The 21,410-nt window shown below is 35.2% G+C and overlaps 1 protein-coding gene across 1 annotated transcript in view; it reads right to left on the reverse strand.

The window, feature by feature from the left end:
* Nucleotides 1-1,624: 1,624 nt before the first annotated feature.
* The window catches only part of Cdc42 (Cell division cycle 42), a 98,698-nt gene continuing 78,912 nt past the window's right edge, over nucleotides 1,625-21,410 (reverse strand). Inside the window, exon 7 of the mRNA XM_067150446.2 lies at nucleotides 1,625-13,718. The gene's annotated coding sequence lies outside the window, so the exon portion shown is untranslated. The remainder of the gene's footprint in view (nucleotides 13,719-21,410) is intronic.

A 21,410-nucleotide genomic window follows, 5' to 3' on the forward strand; every position in this document is an offset into this window, starting at 1 on the left:
ATGATCGCTTGAAGAATAAGACAGGAGGGAATCATGAAAGGAAGGAAGGATACCCTTTACTTCAGATGCAGAAATATCAGTTATATTGAAAGCTCATAAAACTGATCAACAATACATTACAATGAGTATTGTTGTGATGCGTATTTGCTCTACTACGTCCTGAGTAAAACAGCATGCCTGAATATTGGCGGAAAGTAGCTGAGGAGTTAGATAACTTTGCACATGCTACATGATTGTCCCATCAACTACGGGTACTACAGCAAGGAAAATCGCAAAGATTACTATTGAAATGAGATAAGGTTGTGAAGGAATGCAATGAAAGGAGGAAGGACTCCTTTTACATTGGATGCCCTAATATGACAGTCAAAAGAAAATTAGATGTGAAGGCCTACAATATCTGAAACTGATACTTGGCTTTCTTTTATACCAGAAAGAAGAGATCCAATCAAGTTCAGCAATAATACAAAACAATATTGAACCGGAAAAGGGGCACAGAGAGGAAGGAAGCGAGTACATCACGACAAGCAGCTGAATGGGAGAGGGATGTTCACTTATGCGCATCTGAATATTGGGAACATAAGAGGTGGACAAAAAAATATAATCGTGTGCATGTTCAGTAATTATCCTGTCAACGATGGGTACTTCAGATAGTATTATAATAAAATGTAGATTTTTGTATGACCAAGGACAATCAGGGTCAACACCAAATGTGTCACCAGGGATCTTTTACAAGCAGTGTTTTACGATATGGAGTGTCGAGTGTACATTTTTCTGCCCTTCAAAAGTTAAGACTACCTCTGCTGTGTTTGAAGCCGCTATCTTAGGATCCGGAGGCCAACGCTCTACCACTGATCCCCACAGAGGCAGCACATAAAGTGAAAAGGACTTGCACTACATAAAAAATAATTCAAAAGTAACGTGTGTTATGAAATAGGTTGATAAAACTCCAAAAAAGTTAATTTATAAACAGTTCTGCCCTCCTCCTGCAAAAGGTTTGTATTTCTGGACATTTGAGGTTTAAATTCTTCACCATCAATATTTGCATGCAGAATTATATTCTTAAGTGCACAATTATTCAAAGCTTGATGACTGAATTTACTTCTATGGAATGAAAAGCAAAATCATACTTGTATATCATAGTTGCAGGCATATGTTGCTTATTTATGGAACATGCAAGTTCCACATACACTTGTTAAAACATATTTATGAGGAGAAACTCAAATGAACATGTTAGCGGACAAGTGACAAAAACAGCCTGATAGAACTGATTATAGAAGGCAAAAATGAACGGAGAAGATTATTCTGGATGCAGAACATCCAACAGTGGTTCGACATCAACAATATTATGAGAACTCTGATACGGAAAAACACAAAAAATAAGAAAACTTACTGAGTGATGGTCGCGAATCTTCTGTGAAGAGATGGCACCAGTAGAAGTGGACAAGGTATTTCTTTTGCAAATGACATTCCTTTAGATGTTGCATGAAGCTATTATACACAAAATATTCTGAGAAAGGCAATAATGGAACCAAATTTATATGCAAGGTTTATTAATTAAACTGTGGGATTAAAACAAGTCTTGTCCTAAAGAAAAGAGTACAGGAAGCATTTATAAGAACATGAATTGTTTTATAAATTTATTTTGATAAATATGAAAGAGACTATTTTTGCCATACACATCACTGATAACCTTGTTTTCAATACATAACAGTGGTTCAATCAGATGGAAATAAATGCTTCAATGAAAAGAACTTCAAGGTACTAGCCTAAAAATCTTTGCACACACCACACAACCAGAATTTGCTGACAAATACACATCTGCAATTTAACTACCCCTGCTAGTAGCTGGACTAATAATATGAAGTTTACACTACCAAACTGAACAAAGCAATTGCAACTTCATTAACCCTCTTAATAAAGAATGTGAGATATTTGTAAACTCTTTCATAGGTGGAGAAAGTAACGTAATAGATTAACAACTCCATAAATGACTATCTGAAGTTGACAAAAACACATCGTAAGAAACTATCAGTTCTCTCAAAATCACTTGTACCCCCCTATAAATCAAATTTTAAAGTTAGGAAAATATGTCTGAAAATTTACATTTAAGAAATTATATGAAAATGCCTTCCTATTTGAAGAAAGGATGCTGTATCATAACCTATGAAAGTGTCAAAAAAGAAAAAAAAATCCAAAACAGACAGAAAGCAATGAAATTCAAACATATAAAAAATAAAATATATTGTGAACTCTATTCTCAATTTAAACAATTATTTTAGGTCACAGAAAGTGACCAATTACAAAAAAAATCAATGATGTGGAGGATGTAAGCAGTGGTATTCAACAAAAACACTGTGATAGAATCACAGCAGCATATATTCATTCCACAATTCCATCAAGAAACAAAATAAGTCCAGAGTACAGAGAGGGTAACCTTTCTTCTTTCTTTTGTACTCCAGTTTTGAGCAGATTACTGTACTTGGTTTAGCTCAACAACTAACATTTATTGTCTGTAATGTAGAATTTCTAACCGGTCATATTATACAAACAAAATCTTTACTTAGCAGTTAATTGGGATGGAAATGTGTAACTACGAATCAATAAGTCAAGGAAAAAATTATTTCCCCGATAATTCCTACTAACATCATTTATATTATCTTACTTTGGTTTTTTTAGGACTTGTAGGTTTCAAACCTTACAACATACAAGCTACTACTGATTCATTATGCAATAATTCTCCAATAAGGAGGAAACAATTTCCATTTTAACCACCACGAGCTTTAAGACCAACAAATACATTTTTCAGAATCATTGGTAAAGGATCTGCTTTTTAAGCAACATACATGCCGGGATAAATGCCGCTTTCTCAAGAAATTTGTTCTCACCTTTTGCTATAGCTATCGTTTGAGAAAAATGATGAAGATTGTCAACAATGTTCCACATCTGTAACCTGTGCCTAAACAATGTTATCTGTGTATAACAAAACGGGTTCTCACTTTTAAGAAACCTCGCTAAGAAATGAAATTGTATTGAATTTTGGGACCAGGAACTTTTGCCCACTCTGCACATATGAAATGACAAGGTACCAATCTCTATCCATACATAGATCACAGAGTAGCCCTCGACAATTTCATGGTAAAATCTGAGATTATACCCGTGTCTCTAGGGTATTAACCTATGGGTTTACAATGCCAGACATTACTCAGTACTCACTGAGGGAAGCCTTTGCATTAATAGTACATGGTTTTAGTTTGCACCCTCCCCTCCTACTGTGTTATCTATATTCCCATTACAAGAAAAAAAAGAAAGGAACAAATGTTTCTATTGCTGAAGATTAACTGGAATTCAAACAAAAGTCAAAAGTCTTCATACCTTCGTGGCAGCCTGTCAATACAGGCTGGTTTTTCTGCTTTAAATATTAAACCTCTATATATATAAATTCATGTTGAAATTGGCAAACCACATGATAAACACCAGAAGAAATATTCAATATGGGAATCGTATCTAAGTTACAAATGTTCTTTTTTTTTTTACTGAGAGGAATTTGGCTTATACTACAATTAAAAAGTATTCACCTTTCTTTACCAGTGGTAGAGATGGATTGTATTAGGCTCTCCATGCCCAATTCTTCAGAGTCACAAACAGTTGAACCAATCAATACCGGTACATCTCAAATTTCTAAGCCATGGCAGCTTTAAAAACCAGTCATGATAAAAGTATATTTCCAAGTAAATATGATACAAACAGTACTGCCTTCTGAGAAATCCTAATTTCTGTGATGAAAACAAGTTTCCCTTATTATAAACATCCAATTATGACAAATGCTACAGTGACAAATTAGTACCAAAAGTAAATGATTCGGTCCTGAAAGACAGCTGCTGTTTGTAATATTCCTATCACCTACACCAGGAATAAGTTATAAAGTTAAAATGTTGTATAATATAAAATGCACAAATTGCTGTCATAGGTAGAAAACTATTTTACTAGAAATGGTGGATCATTTTCTATTTCTGATCACCAACATATATAAAATGATGCTCTGGTGTTGATTACCACTGCTGAACTGGGAAACAAATATATAGGAAGTGTCAACACACCACACCAGTACTACCTTAATCAGTCTTCTGTCATAAGTCTGCATGCCATTTCTAGCTTCTAACCACATCCTGTTTCTCGATCACTTATTCAACTTCATATTCTTCAGTAAGGCACCAACAGCATGAGAGATTAATGCATACAAACATTTTAATTCTGATGTACTTGCAAACTCAAAATATTGTTACAGAACCAATCAACTTTCAAAACTACAAGCATATAATTGACACTTCATTCAGCCTTCTGTCTGTTCCAGTTCATAACTTGAGCATACAAATAAGTAACCTCATTCTCAAAGTGTCCTGTTCTTAAATAAGCATGGGAAGCTATCATTTTTTTTTTTTTCTTTTCTGGATTTAGGAACACAAAATCTCTATATTACAAGTAGATTGTAAAAAAATAATTAAAAACCTCAACAAGAAATATAAGGACAGCACATTTATTTACTGGAACATTTTATATAGAAAGATTAATTACGAAGAATCACTCCAGACAACTACACATTTGTTTGCACGTGTGTGTGTGTGTGTGTGTGTGTGTGGTATATTACATGTTTCTGAAAGATCAGTAATCCACAAAATACTCGCAAGGGTATTTGATTTAATTGCTGTAGCAATGAATTTCATTGTTCGAATCAACGTATCAGAGGGACCTAATATGACAAACATGTTTTAATAGGCTAAAATGATCATTTTAAAGAGGCAGAAGGGGAGAAAGGCATAAAAATCGTTTTCTTAAGTTGCAGATGTTACATAAGAAACAGCCAAATACTTTAGTAAAACTGGGACTGTTTGATAATGCACTAAACTCCTTTAAGATTCTTCACTTCAGAAGAATGTAATCATCTGATATAGGTTATCAAAGACTTCCTTGAGAGGAACGCAACATGTCATATTCAACAAACCATTTATATTATTTCTACTTCTTTAGTTCTTTAAAAGTAGGCCTACAGCATATATTCTTAATAACAGGAAAGATGCATTTTGTTTAATGTTCCAAAATTACTGGTCCTCACATGAGACCCCAGGCTATGTACCAAATTTTGTACAGAAAAATGATACAATGACAATTATAATCAAGAAATCTTTTGGCAGTGATTAAACATAACACGGTAGCCATCAGACACCCAATTTCCTTGTATGAATAACAAAGGGAAAATTTCACTAGGTTAACTGTACAATTTTAGATTTGAATAAAATGTATATCATTTGACCAGTAGTAGTTTTAGAACATCAAATCTTTATGGTAGGGTTGACATCACATGATTAATTCTTCATTTGAAGAACATTTGGGTGGCAAAATGTCTATTTTTTTAACAAAGTTTTTCATTTTTTATTTTCTGGCATATACAAGCTAGGAAAAAATATATCAGCCATTACAGTCTCTGTTTATGATTTTCTATGTAATAATTTAAAAAATTAAACACCAACAACCACAAAAATATATATTCAATTTTAAGAGAAGAAAAGGCAACAAAAAGAAAATTACAAGACAATTTGTACAATATTATTTTACACAGCTTTAATACTAGATGTAAAATGCACATTCGTAAGTGAGAGGGGAAATAATAAAGGTAATTACAGAAAATTTCACAAAACTTCACAGAAGTACAAAATTCTAGTTTTCTTTCTCTCTCTTTCATACACAAGTCTAACTTAATACAGCCAAACAAATATAAAACAGCCAGATTAACACAAAGAAGTGGAAGAGATTCCTAGTCACTTTAGTTTTATTTATGAGTTATTTGTTTACAATTTTTGTTCTTCAGATTTGGAAAATAACAGGAAACATTTATTCCACAGTATTAAAAAAATTGCACTTTTATGCCCACCATCACTAGGTTTTAGCCAATGGAAGCAACCAAACAAACTGACTGTATTTTAAGGGTTATGTAAGCTGCAACACATCACCGAGAAGAAATTTACCCAATGGTATAAATAAGATGTCAAAGAAAAGTTCATATGCCTATTCTATATAATATAGTACTCTCCAAAAGATCACAGTATATGCAACTAGAGGGTAAGTCACTCTCAAGCACATATCACTCCATCTCAATACGTGAGGAAAGGAACAAGGGAACTACCAACAAAATATTAATGACTAAAAAATTCTCACCTGAATTCCTGTGCAAGGCAACCCGGTAGGCTGACGGACTTGCTTGAAGCCTAGCTAGTACACCTAGAAGTATCTCTTTGCACAAGGTCCTTATGTGTTTACAACAGAACATGATTCTTACTACTTTTTTAAACAAACTACCTTTAATGGTTGTGTACTCCTACGAAAACTCTGCAGAAACTTTTGCATGCATTTATCAAATAGACCCTTTTTTAAGTTACAAATAAATCTATTCATTAAGTGGTGTATTGTACAAGAGCACAGCTACTATTACAATGAGAGGGTGCAATATGTATATGGACAAGGAAGACCATAACGCTTCCCACTGGTTATCTGGCCAGGGTGGAGGGCACTGTGTATATACATACATATTGGCAAGTCAAACAGAAAATCTGTCAAATGATTATTACAAATGGAATATTATGCAGTGCTGACTGCACTGTAGGCGAAATAAACTTTCAACTTATCATGTTGTGTTGAGTATATATAGTAGGCCTACATGGCAAAGTAAAAAAGAGGTTCATATCAAAATTATGAAATATTACACCAGAAAAAATGGTAGCAAAAAATCATCTAGGTGTTGAATTCTTGCTCACTGTGGATGTGTTCACTGTTTGACAGCTACTTCAAATGGGAGACGTAAGATTCCTACTAATTATTTAAGGAACCCTGTGTTGCAGCAAGGAAAAGAGAAAAGGGGTGCACCATCTAAAACTGTCAGCATACACTGTAAAAGTAATAAAAATACCACAACATATAAGAAGTCCAATAAATAAATTTAATTTCAGAAATATTTATTATGATGCAAAAGGGTACAACATTATAGTTTCCAAAGTCTTAAAATTTTCTTTTAGAAAGAACATAATATTGACACTTAAAATTTATGCCTAGTGCTGCGTTATCAGAACATTTTATTTCAGGTTACATTTAACCATGTAAGAAATTTTCTTCAGTTGGGTCATTCACTCTGCTGTTGTTAACAGTTGGCAAAGTGTTATGCCGTCAAGATAATATCAACAATTCTGACAGAGAAGCAGTTCATTGCTGTCAATGGCCGCTTTTGTTAAATGATACATTTTTACACTGAAATGTGTGCAACATGCCTGATCTTGTTTAAAGGGGCCTAACATCTAAGGTCATCAGCCCCAGATCTAAATTTATATAGAGTTTCTGCATTATAGAAGGCGTGGTTAGTTGGAGTTATTCCATTCTAGGAATATACGAAAGAGGACTTCTAATGCACCACAGATGCTATATTTCTGACTGTACAACTTGTGTAAAAATACAAACACTGCATTTTTTGCAAACACTAGGCACATAGGGGCCCATAGGATTCAAACGTAGGTTTGGTGTACATTACGGCAGTAGTTATTCGTTGTGTTTTAATACAGGCTCCTCTTTGCAGAGATTCTGTCCTGTGGAATGATGTAGATGTATACTATCTATGCTGGAGTACATCAATGACAAAGTGATCAGTTATGTCAGTGAGCTGGGTATTTTTATTGCTCCATCTGATGTTAGCATAAGACACCAATGAGGAGTGGTGAACACCTAGGTGGTACTATAAACAATCTGAATGGGCATTAGTTCCAAGCTCAAAGTGAAGTTTCACGTCAAAAATAATTGGTCTAGTACTGGAATCGTTTCATGCCCTCTCACACCAGCCTCTACGTGTTTACCTGAAAATCAGTCCTCTGATACTAATGCATGTGTAGGAAACTATCTGCAGCAAACAACAATAGCAATAAGAGACAAAAAGTACAAAGATAATGGCCCAATTGTAATCTTACCATACAAAGTAACCAGTTGAATGAAAAATAGGGTTGCCACCTGTGCGATGAAATTTTGCGTAACGTATTATGAACTGCTGTCCCGTAAAAACGAACGTTTGTTTTTGTTTCTAAATATTTTAAAATCCGTATTTGATTTGAGCGCTATTGAAGTTCAAAGCAGCCCCATGATTTCTTTCTCTTTGGAGCCTCATGAGAAGAAACTCTAGTCATTTGCTGGTAAAATTGAGCATGCTGGGTTATCTGCCCGGTCTTCTGCCGCGTACTTCCGTAGATCTTCCATACCAATTTCCAACGCGATTGCTCATGCTGTTTGAGACTAAATCTACGTGAATTGTGAAAGTATCAATCCCTTCAATTAACTGAAATGATTAATATGGAGGAACTGTATGAAGAGTTTTATCTTATCGGGAACATTCCTGCCAATATTTCGGAGAGTACAGAAGATGCTTCAAGCAAGTGGTTGTCAGTGTTTACTAGTCATGAAGGAAAAAAAAAAAAAAAAAAAAAAAAAAAAAAAAAGTCTTTTGTAATGAGTGTTCCTGAGTCAAATAAATTTATTGAACACATTTTCTCCTTAATGTCTAAGAAGTGGTCAAACAGTTGAAACAGGTGTTTAGTAGATCTGATTAAAAGTGAGGTGTTTAGTAGATCTGATTAAAAGTGAACTACTAATTACAATAAACATGAACATGTCTTGTGGAGAGTTCCATGGCATGATGCATTTAGGCAGTGCAATTTTAAAGTCAGCTAAGTCAAATGTGAAGTACAGGTGGTAAAGTAAGGTAGTTCTAATAATGGTTTTTCTGCATGTTTTGTCATACCTAATGCACTGTACTGTATGTACTGTTAAGAGAGTGTAAGTTAGTTTCTTTTATGAATTTCAATAATTATCTTATTCTGTTAATGAAACTAATTATAATCTAATTGAAATTGGTACCTAACGTTTAATTTTCAAGTATTTATGAACTGTTGTCATTGACGCTTTTACGGCCCATATTTAGACATAATATTGTATACGTTTTTGCTTATTTTCTTGACACGGCATAAGCCCAACAGCCTATACAATATCATGTCTATATTTATGAACTGTCCCTTATTTTTTGTGAAAAATCCCGTATTTTTAGGTACCTAAATGTCTCTTATTTCTTACATAAAAAGTGGCAACCCTAATGAAAAAATGAAAAATTATAACTGTACTCAGTACAAGCCTTTGACCAAATTCTGAGCTCTGAAGACATTTCATTTTTTTTATGATCTCAGCTCTCATATTGTGAAACAAACGATCTATGCAATGCAAAAAGGCTGTCAGTCTTTTACACCGTTGATGTTTCATTTGACAAGAAATAACATGTAATTGGAACTGACATCAGAAAATTGCATTGTGCCTTATGTTAAGTTGCAGACCATAAAAATATGTACAAAAATGCAATGTAGCATTGCATGACAAAAGTTCTGAACCTTTTCATCGAAGATGATAATGTTATTGGCTTTACGTTCCACTAACTACTTTTACAGTTTTCAGAGACACCAAGCTGCCAGAATTTAGTCCCACAGGAGTTCTTTTACATGCCAGTAAATCTACAGACACGAGGATGTTGTATTTGAGTACCTTCAAATACCACCAGACTGAGTCAGGATCGAATCTGCCAAGTTGGGGTCAGAAGGCCAGTGCCTCAACTGTCTGAGCCACTCAGCTGAGCTCGTCGAAGATGAATGCATCAGTTACATGTAACACAATGTAACCAATGAACAGCGTATGCTGTGATTTACATAAATGGATAATTTAATGAAAAATTAAATTTAAAATATGCAGTTCATACCTAAAATAGTGAGAAGTAACTTAAGGACTTCAATTGGATCTCCTGTTAGAGTACAGGTTTAAAATTCTTGTAAAATGATGTTCCTAGAGAGACTGTAAACATAATTTAATTTTACCAACTTTGTAAGTGGTTGTATTAATGTAAAGTTCGGAATTTTTTTAAAGTCAATTTATTACTCAAATATAATTGCTTGAAATTCTTGATCAATAACATTCATGAAATAAGATTCAAATGGTATTTGCTTAGTGATGTGTTTTTGCAACACAAATAATTAAAAAAAACCTCAAGAGCCATGACTTGAATAAATTGACTCATATAGCCTGTATACGTGATGTATGAAGACCATGTGATGAGATTTTTGAGACAAAAATGAAACAAAAATAATTTGGGCATAAATGGATTAATATAACAACTGTGGATTAAATGTTAACACTAGTTATAACTAGTTGTGACCTAACTGTCTTTTCTTCCAATAAGTAAGTTTAAGCAATTAACATTGCAATATATCAGTGTTTCCTTTTATTATATGAATAATTTAAAATAAGTAAAAGGAAAGCAGCTCAGCCCAGCAAAACCAACCATGTCAATATTTCCAGTCTAAGTAATGTGTTAGATTTTGACAAAAACCTACTTCTGTGATACTAAGGCAGAACCCAATGTGAAAAAAAAAAGGAGAGCAAATTTTCGGTTTTAATGCCAATATAGTAAATTTTGCAACCAAGAGTATGATGGCAAAGACCGGAATGATTCTGTTCCCAAAATATAGATTCTGATATGTTCAGTACATAGATATTGAGCAACGAAGTCATTTGCTCCCTGAACTTGTGGAGTAAATAAGAATAAAACTTGTTCCTTTAAAAAAAATTACATTCACAAATGTATGCCACTTTAATTTAGAGGTCACTGAAATACCAGTATCAATATCAGAAATACATTTTCTACACATGCATTTTTAATTATTTTAATAAAAAAGGGCAATTTATTTATCTTGTGTACTTTTTATTGCCTGTTATCTCCTCCAATCCCATTGAATTCTGATGCCTTTAACAGTCACTCAGAGGAAGGGAAGAGAAAATAAATTTAGAGAGTTTCGAATACAATTTCAAAGACAGCACTGTAGCCCCAGAATAAGGAAATCTTATATATCCTTTTAGAAATGTTCGTTATTACGAGGTTAATTATACAATTACCGATCTCAAAAATGAAAGAGATGAAATTTCAAATAATAAAAAGTTTCTAGGAATCAAAGAAAGAGCCTGGGGAAATATGTTCAGAGAGTTAGATCATCTCTTGTACCTACCAACTGTGATGTGAAGTTTCCTTAATTTTATTTTAAAACAGGGTAGGAAAGATGTACATTTACTTATTTTATGCCCAGAAGGGAGCTAAAGCTCCTTGTACAGTGAGTTTCTCTGATCGGTTGGCCAGCAACCGAGGGGTGCCTGCAAGCAGTTGACTCATTACTTCCTTCTCCACGACATAGTAACAAGTACGGGACTTCTCACTTTGTCCATGCATAACAGGACATAATTAAAATTATGATAATAAGCACGTACCTTATGACATCAGATTTTGGAGATTTTCTCCTCCTACATCCATACATTTTTGGCATCATGTTAGGAAACTCCAATTCACACACACATTAGTTTGTCTTCCATAACTGAGGCTATTCCTATCCTGAATATTTCATAGCACGCCAGACTCAGCTCTTCAAAACTCTAGTTTCTTGTCCAAGTCGCAGTAGGGATTTTTTTTTAGGCATATGTTCTAATTTCTCCGCTGTTTTATTTGCTTTCTCATCATTAAGCACACTCTTGTTTTACCCTTTGCTTCTTATCGAGTAAAGAAGCCATTCCTCTCAGTCTGTTCACAAGTTTCTGCATGGTATCTATGTGGAGGATGGTGAACACCTAAAAACTGTGTTCCTAATTGCCTAATTAATTCCCTAAATGACTGTTTTCGCGTAACTGTCGTACATAAATACCCTTTCCTGTACTGTGTACACATGTGGAGGCATTGAGAATTTTACCCCGGAACCATTGCTTCATAATACAAGAAATGGAGCGCTAGATTGACACTTTTTAAATGTTCCAAGCACGGAGCACGACTGAGAAAGAGGGAATTTCCATGCTTTGTTGGTATGCTGTGGAGGGGAGAGTGAGGAGTCAGAAGCAGACAGGATCCGAGTGCTTGCTGGCCGGCTGACCAATGACAGAAACTCTCAGTATCCACACTAATTAAAAATAAATAGCACTACAATGGATATCAACCAATATAATCAATACTATAAATTCAGGTGAAAGTAAGATTACAAATTCAGATGGGGTGTCTAGTATAGTAAAAAAAAAAAAAAAAAAAAAAAAAAACCACCCTCGAAATTAAAATACAAATAAGAATGAAGATTTTAGACATAAATTTTATCTAACTTAAATGCATCATGATAACCAGCTCAGCCTACAGAAATCCTCCATGGAAGTTCTGAAGCTAACAACTGCTTCTCTTTCTACTCCAAATAAGAATTCACAGATAAATTTTTAGTTTTTGGAACATTACATGTTCACATTTGCTTAATAGGTTAACCCACAAAACTATTCTCTAATACAAAGAATGAATGCATAGGAGGTAAAATAGTTGAATTACTGCAAATGGTTACTATAAACCTAGTGAACAGTGACAGGGCATGAAACTGCAAAAGCATTATATACTGTACTTGATATATATATATATATATATACATATTTTTTTAATGCCCAAAAGAGAGCAAAGTAAAATTAAATTATGTCTGAATGTACATTAGCAGGCTGTTTCAGCGTCATTCTGTTATGAACTGAACAATAAATTATATTAAGAGCTTATTAACTGTTGCTCACAATAACAATCTGGCAGTGTCCTACATAAATTAACTATAACTGAAAGGAAAAGTGGTCTCATAAAAACTCAAGTTTCTTATCATCTGCACAAACATGCATGCATATAAACACAAACACTTTCACACAAACTCATTCACACATCACTTCTCATTTTTATTCTTACATATTTATTGTTAATTGAATGGTTAAGATGATTAGTTATAGCACAAGGAAGGCTTATGGGAAAAAATCTGAATTGCATTAAGTTCCATTGGTTAGTTTTACATTTTCATATAATATGCCACAAACAATGTCTGCAATCACAATTATCCCTAGATTTCATTTCCTTTAAACCACATACCAGACAAAAATGACTGCAACCAGTCAACACAGTAAAATCCTCTTCATGAATCCCTGTTGTAGAATCACTATCTTCTCTTTCCATGTGACCTAGATCTATAGGCATTGACCTAGATTTCTAAATAATGTCCCAGGGTTTTATGGAAGTATTACATAGGGAAGGAAATAAAATGTACTGAATTTTCAAAATAAAATGCACCATTTGTAAAGAACACAATTTCTGCATTATTTTTGACACAAAACAATGCTACATATTGAAAAAGAAAATATGTTCTATATATACATTAATCTTTTGTGCAATCATCAGAGCATGCAAAGTTCCGACATTCATGATTTGCCATTCAAGGACAAGCACTGATCTTTAAACATTCCATTTACTGTTCTTCAAAGAGAATTTTACTGTTGAAAGAAAATGCAATTACCATATTGCATTCATAAAGCTTATGTTTCTATGTATCATGGCATCGTCTGTATTCCCTTCATCTTCTAATAATAACCAATACCAACTTATTAACAGTCCTGAGTCTTCACCAAAACCCTTACTTTCTGCTCTTTACGAAGTTTCCAAAAAATATTCATGAGGGAACCTGAGAGGTAATCTGCTACATCTGAGCTTACGTCGTCAGCACATTGGTTAGTAATAGCGACGAAACTTGATATTGGAAATCCACTCCATTTATATTTGTCTGAAAGAAGAAAAACAACCCTCAGAAGGAAGACTCAATAAAGCAATGCAAGTTTTAACAGCACGATAATTGATTTAATGAGATTAATCACAATAGATCAGATTACTGAACGACCTGCATAAGCAGAAACGTATCAGGAAGAAGATCAGATTAGCATTTAAATAACCTCTGAAAATTCAATACACTCAATTCAATTGAATATTCAATACCCTCTCAAATCATGTTCATCTGCCCACACTGATCCTCCACAAACACTCAATTCTTGGCTTCAAAATAATCTAGTAGTGTCAGTCGGTATCATGTTCCCAGATGACACAGCCAATCTGACATTCTAAAAGATCAAGATATGAACATAAAGCCATGATCAGCACCACGGCCAACTCGAAGTTCCGGCCTGCTCCACATGACAGTTCCATAGTGATGATGTCAGCCGTTTAGTGCATTGGTGTGGAGGTACGAGTCTTGTTCTTGTGGTGGTTTGGTAGCACATTGTTGTTATTTCAACGTTATTAGAGGTGTTTGTTTGTGTTTCCAAGTGATAACTGTATGAAAACGCATCAGTAAAAGATATATTTTCAGCAATAGTATGTGTTAAATAATACAGCATTGTAATTTCGGCAGCCTGGTGTTAGGAAGTATTGCTAGGCTATGTGAACTCACTGAGCTATTATGAATCGTCTAAAATACTCTAAAGTTTATTAATTTTATTATTAATATTAATATTATTATTATTATAACGTGTTATAGTATATGCTCCTTTTTGCAAAATGGGACAAACGTGTAGTATGCCTGGATGTACATCCAATTACCGTTCAAATAAGGAGGTCGCTATCGCAACATTTGCGTTTCCTAGTGATAAGGAAAAGCGAGCTAAATTAATTCATGCTATGCACCGAGCTAATTTTGATCCTAGGAAACATGCCTGTGCCTGTATTAAACATTTTGCCGAAAATCTCACAATTCGTGTTGCCACTGCAAACTGACCAGACGGTTCCGTTTTAACTGTGCCTAGGGTAAATCCAAAATTAAATGACGATGCTATGACAACTATATTTCCTGGGCAGGCATCATAGTATGTCCCAACCAACACCTGCCAAACTAAAATCACCAGAAGAAAGAAAAGAGGATATTTTTCATTATGGCGTACTAACCTTCAAGACTATGTGCTCAAATAAGTGCAATATAATCAGTGGCGGCCGGTCAGTACGTGCTACCGGGCTCCAGCACGTAGCTTGGAACTGTCAGGAATATTATTTATGTACAGTACAATTATCCTGGTGCCTTTTCGTTGTTCAGAGTACGATATGAATTTGTGTTTTGTGAAAATCAGGACGAGATCTGTCGAACACCTAGCGCCGTTCTCCCGGGGAACAAGGCTCATGCTCATGTGAAGTGAGCCCTTGCCTGTAGCCTGAAGGAAGCAATACGCAGGCGCAGCCAAGCTTGCAACACTCCCACTAACCGGCGGAGTATACCATAAACCGGGATCAACTTTCACTGATCCCGTCTATAGTTACTTCCTCTCCCGCAAGGGGGTAGAAGTACTCCTGCTACCTTGATGTTGAACGTGGTAAGCGAGTCTGCCACTAGAGAGTAGCATCGTCTGGGCTCGAAAGTAAAGCGTAAGTGGAGGCAATCTATCTCACACATGCTTATTAAAATATCCATCTTCCTTTTGTGCCAAAAATAAGGAATTCGTAGGTGAGTCAAAGAATCTTTGACTGACTCTAAATGTTAACCCGCATTACAATGTAATTTACTCTGGTGAAATGAAATAGCGTATGGCTATTAGTGCCGGAAGTATCTGAGGACATGTTCGACTCGCCAGATGCAGGTCTTTTGATTTGACTCCCGTAGGCGACCTGCGAGTCGTGATGAGGATGAAATGATGATGAAGACAACACATACACCCAATGATGGTTAAAATTCCAGACCCTGCCGGGAATCGACCCCGGGATCCCTGTGACCAAAGGCCAGCGCGCTAACCACTTAGCCATGGAGCCAAACATTTACTCTGGTAATGGAAGGTCTCAATGAATCAGTTGGCAGCTCTTTCAGTTGCTTTGTGCAGTTTTTAATCTCGCGGCTATATTACTGGTGCGTGTTTTTTCTGTCATTGTGTTAGTGCTAAAGTTTATACGGAGATTTATCAAATTATTTATCCACTGCAGTGTATATAAAGTGAAATTAAATTAGTGTTCTTAGTGGGGATCTATATTCCCACGATTCTATTTGCACTGATGTAAGTTGCGCCATTAGGTTAGTAAAAACAATATTTCTCGAATGAATTATTTATTACATGTCATAAACCTCATTTTAGGTCCGTATTGAAAAATTTTTAACAGTTCAACAATAATAAAGGTGTTTCAATTTATTCCACCTATTCAATACTTATATTTTCACTTATAGTTGTTACATAACTAAATTCTTAGTTACATGGGACATGTTTCGCCCTCAATTAAGGGCATCTTCAGCCTAAATACAATAATCAAAAATACAACTAAATTAAAAGTGGAAGTTAAATACAATCATCAAAAATACAACTAAAATAAGAAGTGGAAGTTAAAAGTTTAGTCTGTTATTAAAATTCGGAACAATAAAAATGTGAAAAATGATAAAATAAAAAGATGCTAATGGAAAACTGTCTTATGATTAAACTATAATCTTGTCGGAGACTAAAACTTCTATTAAAATTCTAATTAAAACAGTTCATATAAAATATTGGAAAATCAAACTGGTAGTAATAAAAAGCCAACGACATGAGGGCGTGTACACAAGCATAAACTTGATTGTCATGAATACAATCTTTTCAAGGCCGCTGATGAAATTCGTAGCAAGTAAGGCAGAAGCGTCTATTGAAAAATTGTAAGAGGCCGTTAGCACCGGTAGGTAATAAAATGGCTGAATCCTTGCCAGAAAATGTCAACAGATGCAGAAATAAGTTTTCTGTAAGAGAAGGAAAAGAAGAAATAAGAAATTGAACGTAAGGAGAGAATTCAGTCTTACATAATTTTGAAACAGATGAGGACTTACATGTAAGTGGAAGTTGTTATTTGTTAACTACTGTTGAGTTGGTTGCTGCCCGTCTGTTGGCTCTGAGTCTGGTGTTATAACTGTGCTGCAGAGGCGGTAGTGAACTCGGAGGGGAAGGAATAGGGGAGTGCGGAAGGGAGGAGAGGATGGGTGGAGTCAAATGTGACGAGGCTGACAAAGGGGCGGAGTCAACTGCATTGCTGGAAGTAGGCCTAATATCTGTAGGTATGGGAGGAGTATTAGGGTTTGAAGAATTAAATATATTAGGTATCCTAAATTTATTCGAACTAACTGACTTTAATAATTCCGGCATTAATTCATGTAGCATACTTTTATTGTCCGTGGTTTCATTGAGATTCTTTTGCTTATTGTACGTCTGATCTAAATAGATGTATAAACTTTCTAATTCGTTCAGCATTCTTCCTTTTTGTATGTTTCTAATTATCGCCGACAAGATTATAGTTTAATCATAAGACAGTTTTCCATTAGCATCTTTTTATTTTATCATTTTTCACATTTTTATTGTTCCGAATTTTAATAACAGACTAAACTTTTAACTTCCACTTCTTATTTTAGTTGTATTTTTGATGATTGTATTGAACTTCCACTTTTAATTTAGTTGTATTTTTGATTATTGTATTTAGGCTGAAGATGCCCTTAATTGAGGGCGAAACATGTCCCATGTAACTAAGAATTTAGTTATGTAACAACTATAAGTGAAAATATAAGTATTGAATAGGTGGAATAAATTGAAACACCTTTATTATTGTTGAACTGTTGAATTATTTATCTCGTAGACAGTTGTCGAATAATTCATCTGCTTCCAAATTAATGTTGTTTTTGTTTGTTCTGAGTTATAAATTGTGAGAAAAGTTGTATTATTATTATTATTATTATTATTATTACCACCAAGTTTGAAGTATGCGTTGTTCATCATGGCAATATACAGATTTAAAACAGCGTATTTAGCTTGTTTCTTGTACCATATAGGACGATTTTTTTACGAGCCGCCACTGAATATAATGGTACAATATTTTGGAGACAGCAACAGTTTGCCTAGTGACCATTATACTACTTTTCACATTGTTGTGGAGAGCTACACGTTAACTGAGATCTTGATACCTGATTCAAAGATGCATTTTTAAACAGTAGAAAACGTAGGGATGTTTATTTCCATGTTTTGATACTGGAAGTTGAAGAACCTGGTAATTTCTGTGACAAGTGTGGGTGTGTGCAGAAGAGTGAATGAGTTGTGGCCAATATGTATCATATCATTGCGCATATTTTTTTTTTTTTTGCTACTTGCTTTACGTCGCACCGACACAGATATGTCTTATGGCGACGATGGGACAGGAAAGGGCTAGGAGTGGGAAGGAAACGGCCGTGGCCTTAATTAAGGTACAGCCCCAGCATTCGCCTGGTGTGAAAATGGGCGCATATTTTTTTCTGTTATTCATAAAGAATTAATTCCTCTATGTGCTCAAATAAGTGTAATATAATTACATTTTAGAGACAGTAACAGTTTGCCTAGTGACCGTCATACTACTTTTTCGGATTATGGAAAGCTACGCATTAACTCAGACCTTGATATCTGATTCAAAGACGCCTTTTCAAACAGTGGAAATCGTAGTGATGTTTCTTTCAATGTTTTGGTAATGAAAGTTGAAGAACCTGTGACAAGTGCGGGTTATGTGCTGCTAAGTTAATGAGTGTTGTGACCACGATCTGTCATTTTGGGAAATACTTTTTAACAGTTACCGCATTCATAAATAATTAACAAAATCATGTGCTCAAACAAGCATAAAAGAATGACATTTTGAGAGAAAACAATTTGCCTAGTCTCCATCAGCGTACAGTCCAGGCGAGTACCCTTCAGTCGAACATTTTATGATAAGTACACTAATATACTACCTTAAGTGCATGTATTTGTGTATTCGTTTGTATTCTTTTGTTGGTGTTTCTTCGATGTTATGTGTTTATAGGCTTATTATTGCATTTCCTTTGTCACATTGTGAGAAAAAGTATCGTATCAGCAATATAGGAATTACACGCGACGTCGGAGACTTAGCACTATACGCGTGATGTCACAAATATTGGTAGCAGGCCTCTATATATCAAGATGGCCGTGTCAGCACCCTAATAATTGTAAGGGAGCTCCTACCCAGCCTAATTCAAACCAATCAAAATAATAATAATGTTACAATTATTTTGTGTCAGAGCGTTGATACAATGTGAACAGTACCAATATACATAAACTATTCACATTACACTACACAAAATACACAGCACACCAAGGTACATATATACTGCAGCTCCGAGATAAGGTGTTCCAGCCTGATTGGGATAAGGTACATTTTATTTTCCTTATCATGCCTTAAATTAACTTATTTCTCTTGCAAGAATTATCAAGGGCAGTCTCGCAACTTCGATTTTGTAATTTAGTTGAAAAAGTGCCATTCAGCACACTGATGCATTTTTATTTGGAAGCAGGCAACTTTACCATGTAAATTGTAATATAAAGTAACGTCACTGTATTTTTCTTTGTTGCCTATCTCGGTAGCTCACTGAACTAAAGGAATCTTCAATCCCAAAATAGGTTTTTGAATATGCTGCCACCTCACGGTACACATCGTCATGTCTTTAGAATCTCCTGATGTTCGTTAGTTTACTTGTATTTTCAGAATTATTTCTGTTGAACCTTAGTTCTAAAATGGTAAATTCCTTTATATCACCCTTAAAACCGTGTTCATTTGCTGCACAGAACATCTGGATTAGGTCAGGGTTACCAAGGTACCAGGCTGCCTGCAAGCACAGCTGTCAATTGGATCGCCTTCAGCTGTTTCCCAATATTCCAATGCATCTGCTAATGTAATACTAATTGTTTTGTAGTCCTAAACTGCAATGGTCACTGTATTTGTGAGGAGACGACTTCAGAGTAAATAAAGAAAACAAAAACAAATTACATCTTCAAACCATTTTCCGAGTGTGAACGAATAGTGTGAATGTCTATAAATACGGTTAAGCTGTGTGTTTTCTAAAATCATTTTGAAGGTTAGGATGTTATTTAATGAACCTAAGGAGTTATGTTTAATTAATGATATTTTAAGGAATCTGATAATCTTATTTGAGAGTTCAAGCACTACCAGTTTATGATCCCAGCAAAGTTGTCCAGCATTCTTCCAAATATCCTGTTGTCGGTCTATTCATTTTAATTGTCCTTTTCAAGCGTATTTTATCTTCCCTTGCTTGTTTAATATGTTACTGTCTTTATATGTATAATGTTATCACGTGGTACAACTTCAAATGGAATTACATATATTTTCCATAATTGATTACTTAATACATACATAATATTAGAACATGTTTTGGTCTATTTGACCTCCTTCAGCTGTTAATTAGAATACAGTGAAACCTCGGAATGCAAGTAACTTGGTCTACGAGTGTTTTACAAGACGAGCAAACATCTTAAATAAATTGTACCTTGATAAGTGAGCGAGGTTCCGCAATACGAGCGTCATGTGTGCCTACGTTTTCCCCTCCCTTCTGCCTCTCTCTTTCCTGGAGAGCGTGTAATCATCTCCCAACTGGACTTCAGTTGGCGTGTCTCGCTCGCACAGACAATACCGTACAAGTGTACACATTTTGTTTCTTTCATTAGTGTTATAACTGTTCTGCAACAATGGGCCCAGAGAACGAAAAGAAGGCTAGAGGGGAATTCGGTCGGAAGAAGGAGAGGATTATGATGGAAGGTAAGAAGGAAACTATCGAAAAGCACGAACGAGGTATGCGAGTGGCTGATATCGCGAGATTTTATAACAAGTCTACATCAACGATTTGCACAATATTAAAGAAAAAAAGGGACAGATGAGGCAAAAGGAGTCACAAGAGTATCAAAGCAATGGCCACATGTTCTGGAAGATGTAGAAAGGTTGCTTCTCGTTTGGATAAATTATAAGCAACTAGCAGGCGATATACTATGACCGAGAATTTAATCTGTGAGAAGGCAAAGACGATGTACGCTGACCTCTTAAGTAAATTACCATGTTGTACACATACATCAACAGAAATCGAAGAAAGCTTCAAGGCCAGCAGGGGATGATTTGATAACCTTAAGAGGAGAAGTGGCATCCATAGTGTAGTGAGGCATGGGGAGGCTTCCAGTTCGGATGCTAAGGCAGCTGAGGCATTCACTGCCGAGTTCCAGAGGGTCATTGTTACCGAGTATTACCTACCACAGCAAGTTTTTTACTGCAATGAAACAGAATATTTTTGGAAAAATATGCTGAAGAGGATTTATATTACAGCAGAAGAGAATTCAATGCCCGACCACAAGCCCATGAAAGACCATTTAACCCTGTTATTGTGTGCTAATGCGAGCGGGTATTTAAAAGTGAAACCTCTGCATGTGTATCATTCTGAGAATCCACGAGTCTTCAAGAAATGCAAGGTGCAGAAGAGCCAGCTAAATGTTACGAGGAGGTCCAACACTTGGGTCACTTGTATTTTCTTCACTGAATGGATGAACGAGGTCTTTGGTCCTGTAGTAAAGAAATACCTTTCAGAAAATAATCTGCTGCTCAAAGTCCTGCTCATCCTCCAAGCTTTGAGGACGACTTACTGGAGAAATTCAAGTTCATTAAGGTTAAGTTCCTTCCTTCC

Source organism: Anabrus simplex, chromosome 6 (assembly GCF_040414725.1).
Source record: "Anabrus simplex isolate iqAnaSimp1 chromosome 6, ASM4041472v1, whole genome shotgun sequence".
NCBI lineage: Eukaryota > Metazoa > Arthropoda > Insecta > Orthoptera > Tettigoniidae > Anabrus > Anabrus simplex.